The 21993-nt window shown below is 47.9% G+C and overlaps 1 protein-coding gene across 1 annotated transcript in view; it reads left to right on the top strand.

The window, feature by feature from the left end:
* Nucleotides 1-21993, top strand: part of CACUL1 (CDK2 associated cullin domain 1) — a 375285-nt gene that overhangs the window by 234999 nt on the left and 118293 nt on the right. The gene's annotated exons all lie outside the window — the stretch shown is intronic.

The following is a 21993-nucleotide window of genomic DNA, read 5'->3' as shown; positions in this document are numbered from 1 at the left end:
ATGGTGTTGATCTCATGGAGAGAGGTAAAGAGTTCCAAAACAGCGGACCAAGGACAGAGAACTTAGAACCTCCCATTCTGCTCTTCCTGAACCTGGGCACCACCAAGAGAGACAGAGAGGAAGAACGCAGTTGTCTACTGGGAATGTAGGGTTCAACTTTGGACTTCATAAAAGTGTGATTTAGGTAAGCCGTAAACCAAGCGGGTGGCTTGGCTCTGCACAAGTTGGAGCCGCCGAATGGCGTATGCGGGGACACCATTGTACAGTACGTTACCGTAATCTAAACGGGAAAGAACCATAGCCATTAGAATCAGCTTAAGAGCTGAAAAAGAAAAGAACCGTGAGATCTTTCGAATAGTGCGCAAAATAAAAAAACAAGAAGAAACCACCGTGCTGATCTGGGAGTGTGAGGTGTTGGTTAAGCATAATCCCCAGTGTCTTAACGGAGGGAGAAGGAGAGGGGGGAAGACCAAATGAAGGGGGCCAGAAGATAGGAGACCAAGGGTTGAGTTTACCACCGGTGAGGAGAAGCTCAGTTTTATCAAGGTTGAGTTTAAGATGGTTGAAATTCATCCAATCCCTGATAAAGACCATCACCGACTGGAAATTGTGAATCGAGTAAGGAGAATCAGAGAGGTTAAAAATGAGCTGGAGGTCATCGGCGTAATTAAACACCGTGACCTCCATCCTCTGCAAAGCAAAAATAAGTGGAAAGATATACAAATTAAAAAGAAGAGGGGAGAGAGAAGATCCCTGGGGGACGCCACATTGCACTTTACGAGCAGGGGAGAAAAAATCTGCCAAGTGGACTGCCTGTGAGCGGTCGCTCAAGAATGATCTAAGCCAGGTCAGGGCAGAACCTCCAATGCCTGCTGCCTCGACACGGGAAAGAAGAATGGTATGGTCCACCGTGTCGAAGGCGGCCGACAGGTCAAGAAGAACCAGTGCCTATGGGAGGTTAGCATCTAGCCCCTCTCTGAGTGTGTCCGTGACGGAGACCACCACTTTTTCGGTGGAATGGAGAGGGCGGAACCCGGCTTGGCACGACACAAGGTAGCCACTGTCCTCGATGGAAGAACTGAGTACTTTGGTGGCGTGGCGTTCAAGAACTTTGGCCAGGTAAGGAAGGAGGGAAATAGGCCGGTAGTTTACTAACGCTGTTGAATCTGCGCCTGGTTTTTTTAAAATTGGGATGATGGTAGCTGTTTTATGGCAAGGAGGAACAATTCCTGACTTAAGGGTCTCGTTCAGAAAAATGAGAGGGGGAAGGGCAGGTCAGGAAGATGTCACGCAAGATATAGGCCGGGCAGATATCGGAAGGGGATCCAGACTTGACACAGGGGAGCAAGGAAAGAAATGTTTCTTTGGACAGGGGAGTTATATGATCTAGGTGATGAATATTGCGTGGTGGGTAAGGATTTAAAAAGGCTGGGGAGGGAGGGGGAATGTTGGCCTTAATGTCTGCAATTTTATTAATAAAAAAATTGTTCAGTGAGTCGCACAAGGATTGGGAAGGTACCGGCTTGGAAGTGGTCCTATCCGAAGAGGCCAATTCAAAGACTGTAGCAAAGATTTCTTTAGGTTGGCTCTCTGCCCGGAGGATCTTATTGGAGAAGTAGCTGGTTTTAGTGTCGAGGATGGCTTTCTTGTACTCAGCCTGGATGGAGGAGTAAAGTAATTTAGAGGCAGTGCAATAGGTGCGTCTCCAAGCACGCTCTGCTCGGCGAACAGCCAGCTTTTTCTCTTTGAGCTCCGGGCTGAACCATTTATTAACATCATGAGCGCGTCTTACCCTAATGCGCCTTAGTGGGGCCACCTAATCACAGGCATTGGACAGCCATTTATTTATGCTCTCTGCTTGAAGCGGTATGGAGAGTTCTTCTATAGCTGGGCTAGAGGCTAATAGAGAGGAGCAGAGAGAGGATATATCAGCTTTGCCCCAATTATGAGCCCAGGTGTTCTTGGGCAGGGGGGGGGGTTTGTGGTTAAACTTAGATCCAGAAAAAAAGAAATCAAATAATGATCGGACCACAAACAGGGGGTAACAGTGGGAACAGGGATAGGGATATTGAGAGACCAAACTTGGTCCAGAATATGGCCTTGAACGTGGGTTGGAGTATGAATATGTGATATGAAATTCAGACTGTGAAGTAATTCAGTGCAGTCTCTGGAAGGAGCGTCTTCAGCCGGGTCAGATGGCCAAAAATTAAAATCTCCAAGTACCAGGACCGCCGAGTTATTCACAGCCAATATGGCTAACAGGTCCTGAAAGGCCGGAAGGAAGTGAGGCATATTTTGGGGAGGACGATACATCAAAACACAAGTGATTGGCATATAAAAAGAGGAAGAACGTACTACCAAATAGTCAACTGCTGGGATAAGTGAGTAGGATAATAGTTGAAAGTGTAGGCTGGAACGAATAAACAGGGCCACCTCCCTCCCTCCCCCCCCTTGCTTTGCCAGGAGGCCGATCTGCCCTTAGGGCATAATACGAAGTGGGGTGGATGAGTAAGCGGAGTGATTCTGGTAGACAAAAAAACTGAAGATTCCATTCCAGAGGATTGCAGGGGAACCTTTTGCAGACTGAGGTGTGTGGTTTGTGATTGTGTGTTGGTGTATGTGTAGGCGGGGTGGTGAGTGCTGGTTTGTGTGTGGGTGTGAAGAACAAGGAAGGCAGATGGAGTAGCACATATGATTTCAATGGGGCACACTACATGGGGAAACAATTTTAAAGTCTGTTTGTCTGAACAGGTCTGAGCCTTGTGACTGTGCTTGCACCAAGCTGATGCTTACAAAAATGTCTCCGATTTCCACAGTCCAAGCCAATACAGACTAACTTTTCAGAAATTTCTCACCTCCACTTGCAACTGCCCAACATCCCAGCATAAAAATACATGCATGTTGCTGGCTGCAGAGGGTGGAGTTGCTGGATTTGTTTTGTAAGGTAATATACTGAATCAGCAGCACCACTCATGTCAAACTTTTCTTTAGACCTTGAAAGGCTGATCAGTGTAATGTCACTGAGAACATTTTGAAAACAACCTGCTTCTCTTTTGCCACTCACTAAGCCATACAGCGGTTCTAATAAGTATGTAACACCCCCTTATTTCTGATTAAATGAACGTGGGCTTTTCTCCAAATTGTTTTTATCAAAACATCAAGTTTCGCTGCCTCATAGGCATGTATTCAGGGGTGACTTTGTTAACAGGAATTCCTAGGAAACTAAAAACACATCAAGTTTAAACACTATCGAGAATAAAATCACCAAAAAACATCAACACACAGAAAAAGCTTAAGAGGTCACTTCACACTCCATCCAGTACACCTCCCATGATAGAGATCATGAATGAGTTGACACCCCATAATGAAAAAGACAAAAAACAAACTCCGCTCAGTGACTCTCAAAATAACTTAAAGAATCAAGGAAATTGTTCAAAACCATAGAACTTCAGTAAACTCCTCATCCTCACAAAAGCACCCAAAAGACTAACTACCAGTCGGTCAACTTTATTCTGTACAACCAACTGCTTAGAAAACTGACATATTCTGCAGTGTTTCTTTTAACACCAAATAAAAGTGTAGAACTTTCCCAAAACCACTTCTCTCCCAAGTTCAGAGAACACCAAGACCGACTTCAGGCAGGTGATTGTTTGAAATGTCAAAGACCTGGCATGAGACCAGAGTCTCCTGAATAACTTTATTTGGTGTCCACCCTCCATTTCTTAAGTCCTACAAAACTGTTTTGCTACTGAACTTAAAGAATTAATAGAAAACAAAACCCTTTATTGACATCCAATCTCCGGCTTCAAGAGGGGCTAGAATACAGAAACTGCATTGCTTCAAAGCTGTGATGTTCTCTGCATCCTAAATGAAGGGAAATTGTGTCTGCTGGTGCTTATCGACTGCTCTGCAACACTTGACATAGTTAACCTTTCCACCCTCCTGAAACACTTTAAAAGAGAATGGGGAATCAAGATGCAGTTCTCTGCTGGTTTCACTCTTATTTAGAGAACAAATGCCAACAAATAATCTCAAACTCCATATATGAAGGATTTTACCCTAACCTTCAAGAGGAACCTCTGACATCTTGCAGAAGAAACTCCGTCTCATTCCACTTTCAATTCCGACTAAACAAATGATATTGAAAAAGCTTCCTTCATGAAAGATTGTCTATTGTGTCGATCATGGAAAACATTCAGATCTCAATGTCCACCCATTATCTGAAGCTCAACCTTCTAAAACACTTCCATTCAAACCTGGCTTAATGCGCTCAGCATTCTGGATTCTAACCCCCACTTAATTGCCAGTACTGAAAGCCCTTGGCTTCATGCTTGACTAAAGCTTCGATCTAGCAACCCATATTAATTCACTGACAAAAAGTATTCAACATCAATTTAGGCTGATGAGAGGAATAAAGTCATTTGTCCCTGAAGAGGCCCTCAAATAGTTGTCAATTACTATGACAATTCTCCATCTACACAAAATCTACCTTCACCCTATTGAAGGCTGTTCATCATGAGCATCAAGACTGGTCTCAGGCACCTGAAGATATGTAAACATATGCTCTATAGTGCCTTTACTAAATTGATTACTGATTGAAGCCAGCAATGCTTCTACAATATGATACTCCATCTCCCTTAACATCAGTTAGATCACTTGCCTATACTCATTCAAAAAAGAACTTGCATGCCTCATGTTCTAAGGCCATATATGCATCTGACCCATTATACTTGCCAAACGGTGATCACTTTATGCCAATCTGGTCACCTCCGGTTTATTGGACAGTGTCTTCCATCTTTAACATGTTATTGTGATAACCTACAGGAAAATACCCGTATGAAGGTTTTTCCTAAAGCAACTGATAGGTTTCTTTAGACTTAATTACATATATTTGTGTGGACCTGGCTGGTGGGTCAGGGATGAGAGACACGCCAGGTTGTTGAGGTAATGCAGCTTTTATTGGGATAACACGTTTTGTTTTCAACATTAATGTCCTTCTCGTTCTGAAGGTCAGTCTTTCCCTTGCAAATTGACTCGGATCCGTTTTGGCGTTTTGAGGTGTTCCCGCTTGGCTGACGTAGGGCGGTTCAGCTCGGTGATGTCTGGTCCATACGTCGGCTTCCCAAGCTCCGGGTTCCCATGAAAAAGAAGACCAACAGAAAGGAAGCCGTTAGTTCTATTGTCGGCTGGGGGGTGTGCACCTCGGGGCCGTGTGTAGTGAGACGGGTTCACCGGTGATACTGTACAACCAGCGGTAGTGGTGAGACGTGATTACAGACAGTGAGGGAGTAATCGCGGGGTAATGGAACAAGAGGAAAGGGAAGACTAGGGAGTACTAGGGGTCTATATACACTTTTTACACACGCTTGCTTCCCACCCAAGCCGCCATACGCCGCCGTACCTGAGAAAGCCACACTCCTCCCCCGGGTGTGTGGCACGGCGGCTCACGGGGTCGTTGGCCTCCTGGCTCTCCTTGGGACCCTTCTCCGCTTCCTTCTGCTTCTTCCTCTGGGATTCTTCGTGTTCCTTCGCTACGTACTCCTGCCCGCTCTCCGACTCCGACTCCGCTCCTCGCCTTCTCCACCGGGGTGACGTCACACGCCCCAAACAATACTTCCTGGGATTTATCCAATCCGGCTGTTCTGACGTGGGCGGAAGGAGGGGCCTCCTCCTCAGGGAACGCCCAATTAAAGGCACCGCGTTCCTCTTCCTCCAGTTCGTCCAGTTCCGATTCCCAGGGGTTCGTCTGTAAGGAAGGAGGCATCACTGGGTCAGTTCTGGGTGTCCACCACTCCTCGTTACAATTTGTCATGTAAATGTGTGCATCGACGCATCTATTAAGGTCCCTACTAACTGAAGTTGCTTAGTTTATACTGTATCTACTTTTCATATCTCGTGTTAGGTATGCTACCGCTGTACCTCCTAAGAAATGTAACAATCCCCTTCTTCTGAAGTGCTCTGCCTCCCTAGTAGCATCTTGTGTGTACTTCAGAAAACCAAAATGAAAGTCTAGTTTAGTCGATTGTCTTAATATCCTCTTACGAAATGTCTTTAAATGTCAACCAGGAAACCTTTGACATTTGGTTTAGCGTTTTCTGTAGTGTGGCAGCTAGGGATAGTTCAATCCTTTACACCTTTTCCATGAAGAAGGTGGAGAAGGCTTCACATTTTTTCCATCAGAAGTTTGTTTTTTACAGCCCTCCTTCTACTTTGATAAAGGGTGATTTGGCTTTTAGAACAAGTTCTTTTTTGTATTTCTTTCCATTCGGAGTTGGGTCAGATTCTTCATAGATTACTTTAACGTCATATTCGTTCTGTGGTTCTGAGGGTTTCGATTTCTTCATTGAGTTCCTAAACCACTGCACTGTTTTTACTTTTTCTTTTAGAGGAGTTAAGGGCTATTCTATCTATGACATGGTCTCCGAGTATTTATTGATCAGTTTGTGTATCTTGCATGGTAGTGCTGAGGATATTGCAACTTTATCTGGTCACTTAGGTCTCTGACCTATTGCTTTGGTCTTTTTATTTGGATGGCGGTCACCGTTTTCCTAGTGATGAGTAATAGGAGGATGGTGGAATTATCTGACAGTCTGCTGGTACTAGGTCAATCATCAACTTTCCATCTATTTTCAAAATAGGTACACCTAGCACACAGTCTATAGTTTGTGTGTGTATTACATATTTGGATTAGGCATTGAGAAATCTACTCGCTCTCTTGTTATGGAGAGTAGGATTTTTTCAGGACGAGCTAGTTTTGTGGCTTACTGGCCCATTCTGGCGAGCTGATACAGAACAGATGTTCTGTTAACTCAGGAAGTAAATGAGCAAAAAAGATGGCTTTTCATCTTGTCATATTTGCTCTGCGCCTAAAGACAGAGGTCACATGTTAGCTTATGTCTTCTTACAAATTGCTGTTTATTTTATCCTGGAGGTAGTGTTTACTTTTCTTTCATTTGCTGCAAAGTTAGAAGATTTTGAAGAGCGAACTGACTGGCGATTGTTTTGTACAACCAGTGTGAAAGAAAAGGCTATAGGACCCAGGTTTTCTTTTCTAACACCCATCATTTAAAGAGCTTGTAAGTTAACTGTACGAATATTTCAAAATATGTTCCAGTAGTTAGGAAAGCACATTATATGTAATTCTGTGTGATGGACACACAGATATCTGAAAGAGACATGTTAGTGATAGATTCCTTACCTTAGAATATCCCTAGGCGTCAGACTGGATCTGGAAAGTTTTCGCTAGCAGTACCCCTGCGCGTCAGTAGGTAGCGTCGTTCGGCTCCGCGTCTGTCGCTGGCATTGTAAGCGCCGAGATGACGTCACGGAGACTACTTAGGCGCTACCCATGCGCGCTGACGTCAGTTCTTTTCATTTCCGCGCCAAAAGCGCAGATCCGGATTGAGCACGTACCTCAGTCATTTTTTGACTAACTTTTTGAGACTTTTGTCTCCCCCTCTTGTCTCCTGGTGCACGTAGGGATGCCCGGATTTAAGTCTTGTGGGTCATGCCGCCGTAACATGTCGGTGGCGGACCCCCACTACGTGTGACTCTACTGCCTGGAGACCGATCATGACTCTCGGGACTGTCGTGATTGTCGAGCCATGGCCCCAAAGGCCTTGTGGAAACGGCGCCGGAAGTTGCTGGAGGTCCGGCACTCCTCTCACCGCCGCTCCGGGTCTAGGGGCGGTTCGCGGGACCGGAGCCGTCGCTCCTCGGACTCTAAGTCTTCGCCTTCAGATTCCGGTAAACGACACCATAAAAGGAAGTCGAAGAAGCGTGTTTGCTATCCGACGTCCACCCGTCGCTCCCCGGGGGCAGGTGAGGGGGGCAGGGGCTCTGCCCCTGCGGCTCCTCTGGAGCCAGGGAGTCCCACAGCCCACCTGCTATACCCGGGTCCGTCGGCAACTCCCGAACAGGTGCAAGGGTTTCTTGCTGCCTTGGACTGCCTTTACAGGCCCTGGGCTCCTGCTGACGCGCCTTCGGGCCCCGCGGTCCCGTGTCCAGATCCTGTTGTCCCGGCGGCTCCGCCACCGGCAACAGCCCCGGCGCCACAGGACCCTGCGCCGCCGGCTCTGGCGCCACAAGGTGCAGCGCCGCTGGCTCCGGCCCCGGCGCCGCCACAGGCGCCGACTGGGTGCCGGTTATCCCGCCTCGGCCCCGGTTCTCTGACCATTTCGCTCTGGCCTGGGATCCGCATTGGGATACAGCTCCGGCTCGGCCCCGACCGGCGCAGTTTTCGGCACCGTTCCCGACGCGGTTTGCCTCCTCTCCGGCCCTGCCGCCGCAGCCGGCTCCCACTACTCCGGATCCGGACTGGGACGGCTACGAGGACCCACTTGCCCAGCAATGTGACTCCAAGCAGGATTGGGTGGACGACCTCGAAGATGCGGGCGAGCTTGATTTGTCTTCTGACCCAGGGTTTGCCTCTCCTCCGCCTACTATGGAGGAGGGTGCTTCCTGTACTGTGGTGCTGCGTCGGGCTGCTGAGGATCTCCATCTCGACCTCCTTACAGTGGCCCTTAAGACCAACCTCCTTATGGAGGTGCTCCAGACGGCGTCTACGTCGTCTGAGCTGCTGCTCCCTTTCAATGAGGCTCTCACCGAAGTCCTCTTGGGCACTTGGTTACAACCACCAGCCTCGGGGGTGCGGGTGGATAAAAACGTCGCCAGGCGTCATCGCCCGGTGCCTGGTGACCCCGTCTGGCACCTGGTGACCCCGCCTTCTTGACCACTCACCCCACGCCTGAGAGCCTGGTCATTCAGGCCTCAATGTCGCAGAGTGCCTTTCCCACGGCTCTGCTGGATAAGGACTCTAAAAGGCTAGACCAATTCGGCTAGAGCTTGTTCTCCTCAGCCAGCTTAGGATTGCGGTCGGTTAATACCGCCTACTTACTGGGCCGTTACTCTCACGCGGTGTGGGATTCGGTGGCTGAGGTCTTGCCTCAGTGTTCATAGGAGGTCCAGGCTGTCCTTTCCCAAGCGATTGCGGAAGGCAAGGATGCGGCGAAGTTTACCATCCGGTGTGGTTTGGACACCGCTGAATCGTTGGGCAGGGCAATTTCCACGACTGTGGCGTTGCAGCGCCATGCCTGGTTACGTTCCACTGGGTTCTCACCCGATGTCCAGAGCTCGCTCATGGACATGCTCTTTGATGGCATCCGCCTCTTTGGCGATAAGGCCGACAATGCCCTGGAGCGCTTTAAAGACTCTCGTGCCACGGCCAAGTCTTTGGGTCTCTCCATGAAGGTCCCTGCCATGCCTGGGTTTCGTTCCTTTCGTGGCCAGGGCAGGGGCACCCAGGCACGCTCTTCCAGCAAGCCTGTGCAGAACCAGCCTCGCTGCGGCCGTGGATTACGCAAGGGCGAGTCTGGCAACCAGCGCGTGGGTCAGTCCACTTCCACCCCCGCTGCTTCCGCCTCTAAGCCTTCCTAATCCAAGCTTCAGGGAGCACTCCATGCCGGTGGGCGGCAGGATCAGCCACCACCTCCACCACTGGTGCGATATTACATCAGACAAGTGGGTGCTGCAGATAATCAGCCAAGGTTACGCACTCCCCTTTCTGTCCTCTCCTCCAGCCATGCCACCTCGGTTCCAACGCCTGTCTGGGGATCATTTGGCTCTTCTCCGTCAGAAAGTCACGCCCTCCTGGCCAAGGGGGCCATAGAGTGCTTTCCCGGTCAGGAAGTAGGGAGTGGTTGTCATTCCCACTACTTTCTGGTCCCCAAGAAGGACAAGGGGGGCTTGCGCCCCATCTTGGACCTCCGTGACGTCCATCGCTTCCTCTGGAAGGAGAAGTTCAAGATGTTGACTCTGGCTCAGGTCCTGACTGCTCTGGACCCAGGAGACTGGATGGTAGCGTTGGACTTGCAGGATGCTTACTTTCAAATGCCCTACCTGCCGGCCCACCGGCGGTACCTGCGGTTCACGGTAGGCCAGGAGCATTTTCAATTTTCCGTGCTCTCCTTCGGCCTTACCAGTGCCCCTTGGGTGTTCACGAAGGGGATGGTGGTGGTCGCGGCTCACCAGCGCAGGTCAGGGGTGTCAGTCTTCCCCTACCTCGGCGACTGGCTGTTGAAGGCGGGCTCGCCCCAGGCAGTCGTCATCCACCTCCAGACTACAGCCGACCTCCTGCATTTGCTGGGGTTCTCTATCAACGTGCTGAAGGCGCACCTGAGTCCCTCTCAGAAGCTCCCCTTCATCGGAGCGGTTCTGGATTCAACGCAGTTTCGGGTCTATCCTCCCGAGCTGCGAGTCTGGGATATTCAGCTATGATTCCGATCTTTCAGCCTCTATTCCGGGTTTCAGTCAGGATGACCCTCCGGCTCCTGAGCCTCATGGCCTCCTGCATCCTGTTAGTGCAACATGCCAGGTGGCATATGCGGGCTCTGCAGTGGGACCTCAAGTTCCAGTCGGCGCAGCATCAGGGCAACCTGTCCGATCATGTCCAGATCTCGGAGGGCACTGCACGACATTTGCAGTTGTGGCTCACGAATCGTGATTGGGTCAATGGCAGATCCCTCTCCCTTCCCCAACTGGAGCACACAGTGGTGAAGGATGCGTTCCTCCTGGGATGGGGAGGCCACTTGGGAGAGGCAGAAATCAGAGGCCTCTGGTCTCCGGCGGAGTCCCGGCTCCATATCAACCTTTTGGAGCTTCGGGCGATCTGACTTGCACTGAAGGCATTCCTTCCATCTGTCCGGGGAAGTGTAGTGCAGGTGTCACGGACAACATCTCCGCCATGTGGTATTGCCACAAACCGGGTGGGGTGGGGTCGTAGACCCTATGTCAGGAGGCTCTCCGCCTCTGGACATGGCTGGAAAATCAAGGCATTACCTTGGTGGTTCAACACCTGGCAGGTTCTCTGAATGCCAGGGCGGACGAACTCAGCTGCCGGTGCATGATGGATCACGAATGGCATCTGAACTCGGACGTGGCGTAAGGTCTCTTTCTGCAATGGGGAGAGCCTTGGTTAGATCTATTCGCCACAGAAGAGAACGTGCAGTGTCATCAGTTCTACGCACTGGAATTTCCAAGGCGGCACTCGCTGGGAGCCGCTTTTCGACGCGAGTGGAGTTGCGGTCTGTTGTACGCTTTTCCGCCTATACCACTTCTGCCCAAAGTGCTGAAGAAAACCAGGCGCGACCGGGCCCAAGTTATTCTTGAGGCTCCGGACTGGGCTCGAAGAGTATGGTATCCCGAGCTACTCAGTATGAGCATTGATCTCCCAATTTGTTTGCCTCTTCGGGAGGATCTTCTATCGCAGCAGCAGGGGACGGTCTTCCACCCGAACCTGTCCAGCATCCACCTCCATGCGTGGAGATTGAGCAGCGACAGTTGACCGCTTTCGACCTTCCTCCCGAAGTCTGTAATGTCATTCTGGCAGCCAGGCGATCCTCCACTAAAACGGTATATGCCTGCAGGTGGAACAAATTTGTGGCATGGTGCACAGCAAAGGCTGTGGATCCCCTTTCTGCCCTTCTTTCTGAGGTTCTCCTGTTTCTTCTATCTTTGGCCCAGCAGGCCTCCGCTCTGGGCACTATCAAAGGCAATCTCTCTGCCATCTCCGCCTTTCTGAGGCTTCCTGATCAGCCTTCTCTTTTTCCTCCAGTGCCTTTCATAATGCCTCAGTGGGACTTTAATCTTGTCTTGACTTACCTGATGTGCGCTCCCTTTGAGCCCCTTCATAACTGTCCCTTACGTCTTCTCACCTTGAAGACCGCTTTCCTGGTAGCTATCATCTCTGCTAGAAGAGTGAGTGACCTCCAGGCTCTTTCTTCTAAACCTCCTTTCCTTTCTGTCTGTTCATCTGGACAAGGTGGTTTTAAGGACCCGTCCTTCTTTCTTGCCAAAGGTTGTTACGCCCTTTCACATCGGGCAGACCATCACTTTGCCTACCTTCTTTCCGCCTCCGCATCCTTCCAGGGAAGAGGAGAGGCTCCACCGTCTGGACCCAAAACGTGCGCTTGCTTTCTATCTGCAGCGTACGCAACAGTTCCGGGTGGATGATCAACTCTTTGTTTGCTACGTGGGCGCCAAAAAAGTTCAGGCTGTGCACAAACGGACCATTCCCCGATGGGTCGTTCTGTGCATCAGAACATGTTACTCCTTGGCCAAGAAGGAGCCTCCTGTGGACCATTCGACCAGGGCAACTGCAGTCACTACTGCCTTGGGACGCGGTGTCCCCTTTCAAGACATTTGTCAGGCAGCAACGTGGGCCTCGCTGCACACGTTTACAAAGCACTACTGCCTTGACAGTCAGGTCCGAAGAGACTGCTTCTTTGGCCGTTCTGTGCTCCGTGACTTTCTGGTGTAATCCTGTTCGCAGACCCACCTCCGGGGTTGGTATTGCTGGGGTATCTATTTTAAGGTAAGGAATCTATCACTAACATGTCTCTTTCAGATGCACAATTTACTACACGTGTAATAATATATCTGTAACAGACATTAGTTAGTGATAGGTTCCTTACCGCCCCACCCATCCTCCCCTTTCTGCGAGCTGATTACTAGGGTTAAGGTCACCCCCTTTTAGGGCCTTAGTTTTATGCAGGGACTGTAGAGAACTATAGAAATACAATAGCTCTCGTCAGCTGTTAGTAACTTTAGTTTAATTGGAGTGTTACTTGAGGAATGTTTTACAGGATTTCAGAATAGTAGTATATGATACATAATGGGTACTATGTAATATACGTATGGATGTGTGTGTGTTTAATAATTTTTGGGTGGGGTTCTGAAAATTCACCTGCAGATGAGAGAACTCAAACATATCTGACTCTTAGCACTCCTGTCCAAGCACGCATAACTCATGGAAGATGTGAGAGACACCTGCCATTTGTCCTTTTCTCGGAAAAGGTCCCTGTTTTTTAGGGGGAGTCTTAATAAATCTGCTGGGGTGACTACAATAACTTCAGGGCTCACATCAATATTCTCTCATTAGGTCCTCCGTTCCTCTTCGGGAGAATGAAGAAGTGGTTCTCTACAGCTGAGGTTTTTGGTGTTACGAGGGCTGGTCTTTTGGAGCATATTAATTGATGGCTCTTGCACGTCTTTTGGGAAGATGATGTCGAATTGTACAGTGTAGACTAGCAAGCTTGAAGCAAGTTTCTGTTAGACTAGATGCCAATGTATCTGTTGCCTAATAGGTTGTTGATCTTGGAATTGAAACTCAGTCAGGAAGAGCTGTGATATTCGCCATATCAGGGAAGTGGTGTGGTTGTGTTTTGATTTAGTGAGAGTAGTCTGGGATTTTGAAATGTAGATGTGTGAGGCATTAGTTTTGCCAGAGTGGGCGAATTGTGTGGTAGGAGAATGCAAGATAATGCATTTCTGTAACTAGCTTGCTTTACCCAAAATAAAATTAATGCATTTCTTACTTAATATTTTCCTCACTCTTTCAGATTTGTGGTTTTCATGGTTTACTTCTTCTCCTAATCCCAAAATATGGGCTTTTACATTCATTTTGCGTTTATATACTTAATGTGGATAGTTTAGTACATAAACTTTAGTGTGGGTAATATCCCTGCTGACTGTGAATCCCCGTCATTCGTATGAATCCTGCTACATACTCAATATGCTGGCCCTGTAGACCGAATAGATGAAAATGACACAAAAAGAGGGGCAATCAGAAGGCTTGAAAAATGAAGCTGTTGAGTTAAAGAGTGGGCTAACCAGCCTCCAGGGTAAAAGTAATAACGACTTACACATGGTGGCCATGGATTTAGAAAAGCAGCGGACCAAGGCAAAAGAAGGAAAGCCGTATGAGAGCTGTGAGGCTTAGTACAGGTGAAGGTTAGTTCAAAATGGTCCCAGGGATGTTATTGGTTACTGAGCTCCACGTGGAACAATTGGGCTTGTTTACCTCTGGTATCCAGCCACCTTACTATTGGGCTCGAATTGTAACCCAAGTTACTCACCTTTAGCATTTAAGTCTCAACATGGTGAGACAGAGCAGTCTAAGGTATACTCAGGGAGGTGATGAGAGTTAGACTCTCAATAAAACACCTCTATTTCGTGCACCTGACCTCAGCACAAATGCCTGAATGGTGTAGATGTATCAAACAGAAACTGAAGGAACAGCAAGCTGAAGAGCATAATATTGTGACTAGTGGACCTCTGACTGGCGAGGTTGTAATTGAAGTCAATATGTGAGCAGTCTATGGCAAAGCATTATTTTTCAGCAGCAGCCCTGCTCTGGTTCCTAGGGAGGAGCCTGTAGCTGTTTAAGGTTGGTAGATGTACCCCTCCCTTTTGCATTGAGGTAGAATATAACTACTCCAACACCATTGTCTGAAATGCCCGTTTACATGCTGAAAGTCTGACCATAGTCATAAACCTTCAACATCCGTCACGTCCTCAATTGTCTTCTAGTCATCCATAGTACAGATCACCATTCTGCTTCTTCTTAGAGAATGGTGCTGTCAAGGTGGGCAGCTGTGGCTCCATACTTCTCTATAGCATTCAGGTAATACCAGTGAGGCTCAAGATGGCTCTCTCTCACCTGGGTCTGGGTACTGGGAACCTCCCATTCCAGCACTGCCAGGGCCTTCTCCAGGGTCAAACCTTACCATTAACCACTTGGCATCCATGGTAGACCATGGAGGACTGAACAGCGTGGTCCTTGGTTATCTTGGTGGTACATTTGGCCTCCTGTACACTTGCCCCTGATGCAGGTGCCCCATTTTGTTTGCCATGAAGTGTAAAATATCGTCCAGGGCAGCCACAGTGAACTCTTCTAGGACTGAAAAGTTAGCATTGTCTTGTCCAAAAGTTAGGATCTTAGTTTAGTAGAGGCCATCTCAGGTCAAGAATGCATTTTTGGTTGTTGACACTGGTCCTATCAAAAGGACAGAGGTACTTTAGTATACCAAACCGGTCAACATAATCCATGCAGAAGACCAGTGCTGCCTGCGTTAGTTGGCTACCCAATACTACTGGACTGGTCCATGGACAATGCGTAGCATATGGGGGATGTTTTGTTACACAGACTGACATCCAGAATCTTGGACAGTTTGATCTTGATGCACTCCTAGACCCAGTCTGACATCCTGTACTTTTTGCTCTCAATAGGCAATCTGTCCACATTGTCTATATCGTGGATACAGTCTGACTTTAACTCCAATGTAAGCAAGAAGATATTGGAAAATTAATCCCCGCACTTTTTAACTTATCACTTGCCATACTAAGTTATCCATTATGTCATATTGCAATAAACAAGGAGGAGGTAGGGGAATTGCTCATTCTCCTGCTAGGCTACCTCAGCCATTGCAAGTATAGCTACCATAGAAATCATACAGAGATGCATCTTCAGATGAATAACACAGAATGGCCCATGTGGTTCTTGTGTAGCACCTATCAATTAAATTGATGATTTCATAAATGTTAGTGACCACATTGTAGGAGCTGAATCAATTGTCCTCTGAGTGTAGAGAATAAACTAGCTAGTGGGCCAAAACTTCCTGAGCCTTCTAGTATGCAGTCAGTGTGGGCTTCTCATCAAACGATTGCTTCATCAGATTTTGGCTGGTTCAGATATAGTCAGTATGTAGTAAGTTTCCTGTTCTTAGCAGTCTGCCCCCTCCCTTTATTCCTCCTTAAAAACAGCATGCCCCCTACCTTTATCCTCCCTAAAACACTTACTGCCTTTATCCCTAAGCAACTCCAATTCTTGCATTTCACCCACCCATCCACATTCCTGTCTCTTTTCAGCCATTGACTGCTCACTCTACTACCTCTTTTTTTGCTACCCTGCTTCAACTGCACCACCCCTATCTCTTTTCCACGAATCACCACTCAGTCCCTTACCTTTCTTCCACCAGCTGCCCTTCTTCCTCTCCCCCACCACCCAAACACTTGCCCTCGCCCCCCAGCTCCAACCACCCTCCTGCTTCTTTCCCCGCTCACTCACTTGCTTCTCTCCCACCTCTGTCTTTCTTCCACCAATTCTGCGACCTCCTTCCCCTCTTTCTCCAGTTCTGCCTTTCTTCCACTATCCTGCCCCCTGCCTCTATTCCATAACCCTTCCTCTTCTCTCTCTTACACCATCCTCCCTCACTTCCACCAGCCTGGCCAGTTGTCCTTCTGGCTCGTGCCTACCAGTCCTCCTGACCAGTCCACCTGCCTTTCTTCCACCAGGCCACCCATGTGCCCTCCTGCCTCTCAAACCAACCAGCCCACCCACCAGTTCTATTTCTATCACCAAACAGCCTTCCTGCCTCTTCCGCCAACCCACTCTTTTGAACCCTCAGATCTCCAGCCTGCTGAAGCAAAACCTCTTCCCCTTTCACCAAACCCCCTGGATGGGGCAGACTTTCCCTCTGGCTCTGATTTGGAGCATGACATGGGTTCTAGACCATGGCGACCTTCACCTACCCCTAAAACACCGGCGATGTTAAGGCGGAGAACATGCCCCAAGAGACATTCTCAGATATGCTAGATCTTGATGAATTCAGCAGAATGGTCCCTGGCTGACAATTGCTGCCTATGTCATGGGGAGACTTTGCAAGCCCCTGGAGAAGGAGGCTTGTCTGTCTCTGGATGACAAGGTGGCACTGACTCCTAATATAGATATCCGCATGCACATTCCTGGCCAAGTACATTAGGGACACTAAGAAGGGCATAGATAGATCCTGCTGGGCCTGCCAGGATAAAGTCCTGAACTGGAGTGGCGAAGTGAGCTAAAGAACGGCGATGCATTAAACCCAGATCAGTTGACTGGGGGTGAGTGTTTGTATTGTCAATGCTCCGTCCATCACCACCTTTGGTTTTTCTTTGTTCGCCCTAAGTTGGCAGGGTATGCTCAGACGTGAGTCCCTTGCTCACTTTGCCACTGGATTCAAGCAAGCCCGGCTGAAGACGGCTGTAATGCCAGAAACCGGTCCTGGAAAGCTTGATTCCGGTCCAGCAAAGACATGGCTTGGCAGTTCGGGCTGGACTGTTCCCATGAGGCACAGGGTCAGACTGATTTGCATATGGCCATGTCTGAACTGGGGTGGCGAAGTGAGCTAAAGAACGGTGATGCATTAAACCCAGATCAGTTGACTGGGGGTGAGTGTTTGTATTTTCAACGCTCCGTCCATCACCACCTTTGGTTTTTCTTTGTTCGCCATAAGTTGGCAGGGTATGCTCAGACGTGAGTCCCTTGCTCACTTTGCCACTGGATTCAAGCAAGCCCGGCTGAAGACGGCTGTAATGCCAGAAACCGGTCCTGGGAAGCTTGATTCCGGTCCAGGAAAGACGTGGCTTGGCAGTTCGGGCTGGACTGTTCCCATGAGGCACAGGGTCAGACTGATTTGCATATCGCCATGTCTGAACTGGGGTGGCGAAGTGAGCTAAAGAACGGTGATGCATTAAACCCAGATCAGTTGACTGGGGGTGAGTGTTTGTATTGTCAACGCTCCGTCCATCACCACCTCTGGTTTTTCTTTAGGATAAACTCCTGGACATTTCTGGGCAGATAACCAGAATACTTGACACGGTGGAGGACGCGAAGGTGTCCAGAGTTCTGATCTCCCCCAAGGTTCTGTCAGAATAAGCCCAACGGGCCATAATCTTTTTGGGCAATGCCAACTGCTGCACCTTAACGAGAAATGCAGGTCATTACTTATTAAGAGCAACTTCAAGTTGGTGGACCTAGCCATCACGGGGGTTCTAGAGGTGGCCAAAGAGGAGGCTGTAAACAAGGCTCCTCTCAAGGTGAGTGTACACCCTTTTTCATGGCAACAACTGGGGGGCAGGCTTAGGAGATATGTACACAATTGAGAAGCTCTTACCTCGGACTCGTGGGTCATTCAGATGGTATGGTATATATTTTTACGTCTCACCTATCCAACAGATTCCACCTATCCCGCTGGCAATCTCAGAGTCAGGTGCCGCACTGTTAGACACGGAGGTGGCAGAGTTACTTGCCAAATGGGCCGTAGTGCAGAAAACACCCCATCGCGCATGTTTCCTCGGCAACCTTTCCCTGGTGGAGAATAGAGACGGCGGGCAACACCCAGTCATAACTATAAAGGGGTTCAACAAGTGGTTGCTTTTCTGCCACTTCAAAATGTAGGGCATCCACTTCTAAAGGATCTTCTGCAATTCAACAACTGGTTAGTGCGCCTGGATCTCAGGGATGTGTATGTGACCATCCCATTTTTCCGCTACATCAACACTTTCGCCAGTTCCAGTGACGTGATCGAACATTAAAATTCACTACCCTTCCCTTTGGACTGTTGACCGCCCGTGGTGTTTCACCAAAGTCATGCGATCCGTGGTAGAATATCTAAGGTCCTGGATCACACATCATTGTGTACCTCGACAACATCCTTTCACTGGGTCGGTGTCCAATGACTCTTTCCATACACTTGCAGACAGCAGTTCATTATCAACCAAGCGAAGTCAGTCCAAACACCCATACAATCCATAGTGTTTCTCTGCATTGTGGTGGATTTATTTTGAACCATTCAAAGTCTTCCTTCCTGGAAGGTAAACCAGATCAGGCACGAGTTGCTTCAAATGGCTACCAGATCGTCCTCCTGCCAACAGCAAATAGCATAGATAGTGGGACTGCTGTCCTCCTCCATACAGGGCCGCTCCACTTTAGGGCCACTCCACTTTAGGGCACTACAACAGTTAAACCTTCCACCTTTGGCAGGGACTCGCATACTCCAAGATGGTCCCTTTGTTGGAGGATGCCCGGGAGGAGATACAGTGGTTCGCCCACATGGAGGCATGGAATGGGTGGGCGATATTCTGTAATAGAATCCAATTCCAGTGGCATGGGATATGGCGCAAGGTGTGCGGAATTCTCCACAGGTAGAAAATCGTCACAGTCAAGTGTTGGACCAAGCATATGGTGCAATGCTATGTCCTGCTAAAAATGGACAATGTAGCAGCAGTACAGTACATCAATCACTTGGAGGGGTGAGCGAGAAGGGAGGATGAGGTACCAAGTCCTTTCGGACTTGGCCAGAAACTACTGGGACTACTGTATAAAGAATCAGATTTCAGTGATGGCGGAATACCTCCCGGGGAAAATCCAACCAAGTATCAAACTGGCACTCCCGAAATCTACAGGATGTGAGCTTTGGAAATTAAACCTGCCGGACTTCCAGGTGCTACAGGCCAAAGGGGGTCTATTCTAAGTGGACCTTTTCACATCTCGCCTGGACCATCAGCTCCACAGATACTTTAGTTGGACTCCAGACCCCAACGCGGCATCGACCAATGCTTTTTTCCAGAACTGGCAGTCTTGAAAAGGGTATGTTTCCCCCCCCATTTGCGATGATGCAGTCTGCGCAGATTCGATGGCAGCAGGTCGATTTGGTGGTAGCGACCCAATTTCGAGTTTGCAAGAATGGTATCCAGTTCTTCTGGAACTTTCCTGGTATTCGCCAACCCATCTACCCCTGTTTCTGATTTCTGAGATCCAGAGTGGAATCTTCATCATATGATCCTGGACAGATCTCTACATCTTATGGAGTGGAGGATTACAGGGTAAGCTGGATAGTCCCAGCACTTTCGTGACACCCTGCATCCCTACTTTCCAAAGCCTGGGCCAACCGCACAATTAAATGCTATAGACTGGCTTGGTCTCGATGGATGGATGGATGGATGGATGGATGGATGGGCTGGTGTCAACAGAAACACTTGGATCTTGTGGGGGCAGATGTTGTCCATGTACTGAATTTCCTCACTTCTTTGGCCTCACATGATATGTCTTACAGGTCAGTCAACACCATCTGATCAGTGATTTTGACAGAGCATTCCCACATTCGTGATCACCTGGTAGGGGAGCACCCCCCTGTTCCTCAAACTTCTTTGGGGGCATCTGACGATCGCTCTGGCACTCCACCCTGTGAGACTTCAACAAGGTTGTGAAACTTTCTCTCTTGCTAGTCAAACCAGTTAATCTAAAGGAAGAAGATATCAGCCAAGCTGGTTACTCTGTTATGCCTGTTAGTCTGTAGACTGGTCTCTGATGTCACAGCTCAGGATCTAACAGGGAGGGTTTAAACCCATAAGGGGTTGCTTTCCATATTTCACAAAAGACGAAATGTAATTCATGAATGGTTTCCTACCCTTCCTGTTCAGATTCCCTCCAAACTATGCGTAGTCCAATGTATCGGTGTACAAGGTAATGGCTGCAGATAACCGTCCCCATGGAGAGAGGCAACTCCTGATTGCCTTATGCAGCTTCTTAAGGGCAATCTTATCTCCCACTATCGCCAAATGGATTAAATGGGCCATTCAGGAAACTAGCATTGATACAAAGGTTTTTGGTGCCCATTGGGTAAGGTGGGGCTATGGCCTCGAAAGCATTTGCTCTGGGAGCTCGCCTGGAAGATATCCTCAATGCGACGGACTAGTCTTCTGACTCTACCTATAAAAGGTTTTATTTTAAACCAGTCCCCAACATTGCATGTCCCTTGACTTGACATTGTATAGTTGATTTATTGGATATTTTTTGCATGTTTCTTGGGAATCGAATTAATCTAAATAGGAATGAGGGAAGACACTAGTTGGCTTCAGTGGCAGGAAAAATAGGAGGCAGCAAAGGTGACAAGAGACTATGAAGAGGGGTCTTGGTCATGGATTGGTTGAACTTTTTCCCAATGGTCATGGGAAATGAAGTCCTATTATGTATGTTTAAGAATGTACAGCATAATCCTCACCTCCATGTCCTTAATAGAATTGAAACGTTCTCTTATAATAGCTAGGAAATTGTTCTACCCCCCATTATAATTTAAAAAAGGATTTATTAATATAGTAATGCCTTGTTCTAAAGTAGGATATTTTAAAGTGCATATACAAGCATTACGGTGAATAAAATGAGGACAATGTATGTAAATAAGGTGAACATTTGCAACAATATTGATGCTGATGGGAAAACAGCCTTTACAACAAGGTTTTTACCATGTTGTGCCTTTACCACACATTCTTTTACCATGCATGTTTTTGCCACCTATGTGCCCTTACCATGCATGCCTTTACCATGCATTTACTGTAAGTTGAGAGGTGTGCGGGGGTCTCCCCCCAATTTATTTATACATTTATAAACAATGCCTTGTAAAGGCATTGTAAAAGCCTATGTTATAAAAAAAAAGTGGTGTAAAAAAATGCACGGTAAAGGCATGCAAAGTATTTCCCTGCATTGTTACATCATTCAACCATGCCGACAATCTTTTTATGCAATTTGAGATGGAATCTATTCACTCAGTCTGCTTCCTCTTTATTCCTAGCTGATCTTTCATTAGCACCAAAGACTTATGAAAATCCTAGATGGTGCACACGCATACCTGTTCATCTTGTTATTTTTTTCAGTCTGCCAACCTCCACAGAGGCACAGCCAGTCTTTAACTCTGTTCTGCCATTGTTCTGAAAAGAGACCGGTAGTGAGCAGCTAAGGAGGCCTTGGCACCGACTGTTTTTCACAGTAGCTGCTTCTGGAATTTTATTTATATATATATATATATTGTATTCACTCCGTATAAGAGAAATGAGTACATGATCTATAATGTAAGGTGATTAGGAACATGTGAATTCCCTTGTGCACTTGTCTAAAGCTACTGCTTTTCACTCTAAACATACTGTTGTATAAATGACACAGAGTCTACTATCAACGTATAAGAAAAGATCTTTATACTGTTAAAACGCACAAACGAAAAGACAGTCCTGAACTGTATGTAAATGATAATGGAAGAACAACCCTTTAGCGGCTATCTCGTCAGCTGCCCCTATGGCCGTCCCACCTGCTCCTCCGTACTTTGGCACCTGACCCTTGTCTCTCTCACATCACATGTCTTTAGCTAATTGAGACATCTTGCCATTAATGACACACATCTTTATTCTTTCTTAGACAAGGTATCACTGACACTGTAATCTGTAACCCACACATTGCATACACATCACAGTCAAAGAGGTAGATGGGAGGTCAAAATAAACAGTCCCTCTCTATGGAAACAACCTCTGGGATAATCGACAACCAGCAAAGATCAGTCCTAGGAACCG

Source organism: Lissotriton helveticus, chromosome 5_1 (assembly GCF_964261635.1).
Source record: "Lissotriton helveticus chromosome 5_1, aLisHel1.1, whole genome shotgun sequence".
Lineage (NCBI taxonomy): Eukaryota > Metazoa > Chordata > Amphibia > Caudata > Salamandridae > Lissotriton > Lissotriton helveticus.
Note: the sequence above shows the minus strand (reverse complement) of the source record. Positions and strands in the feature narration are given on the sequence as shown.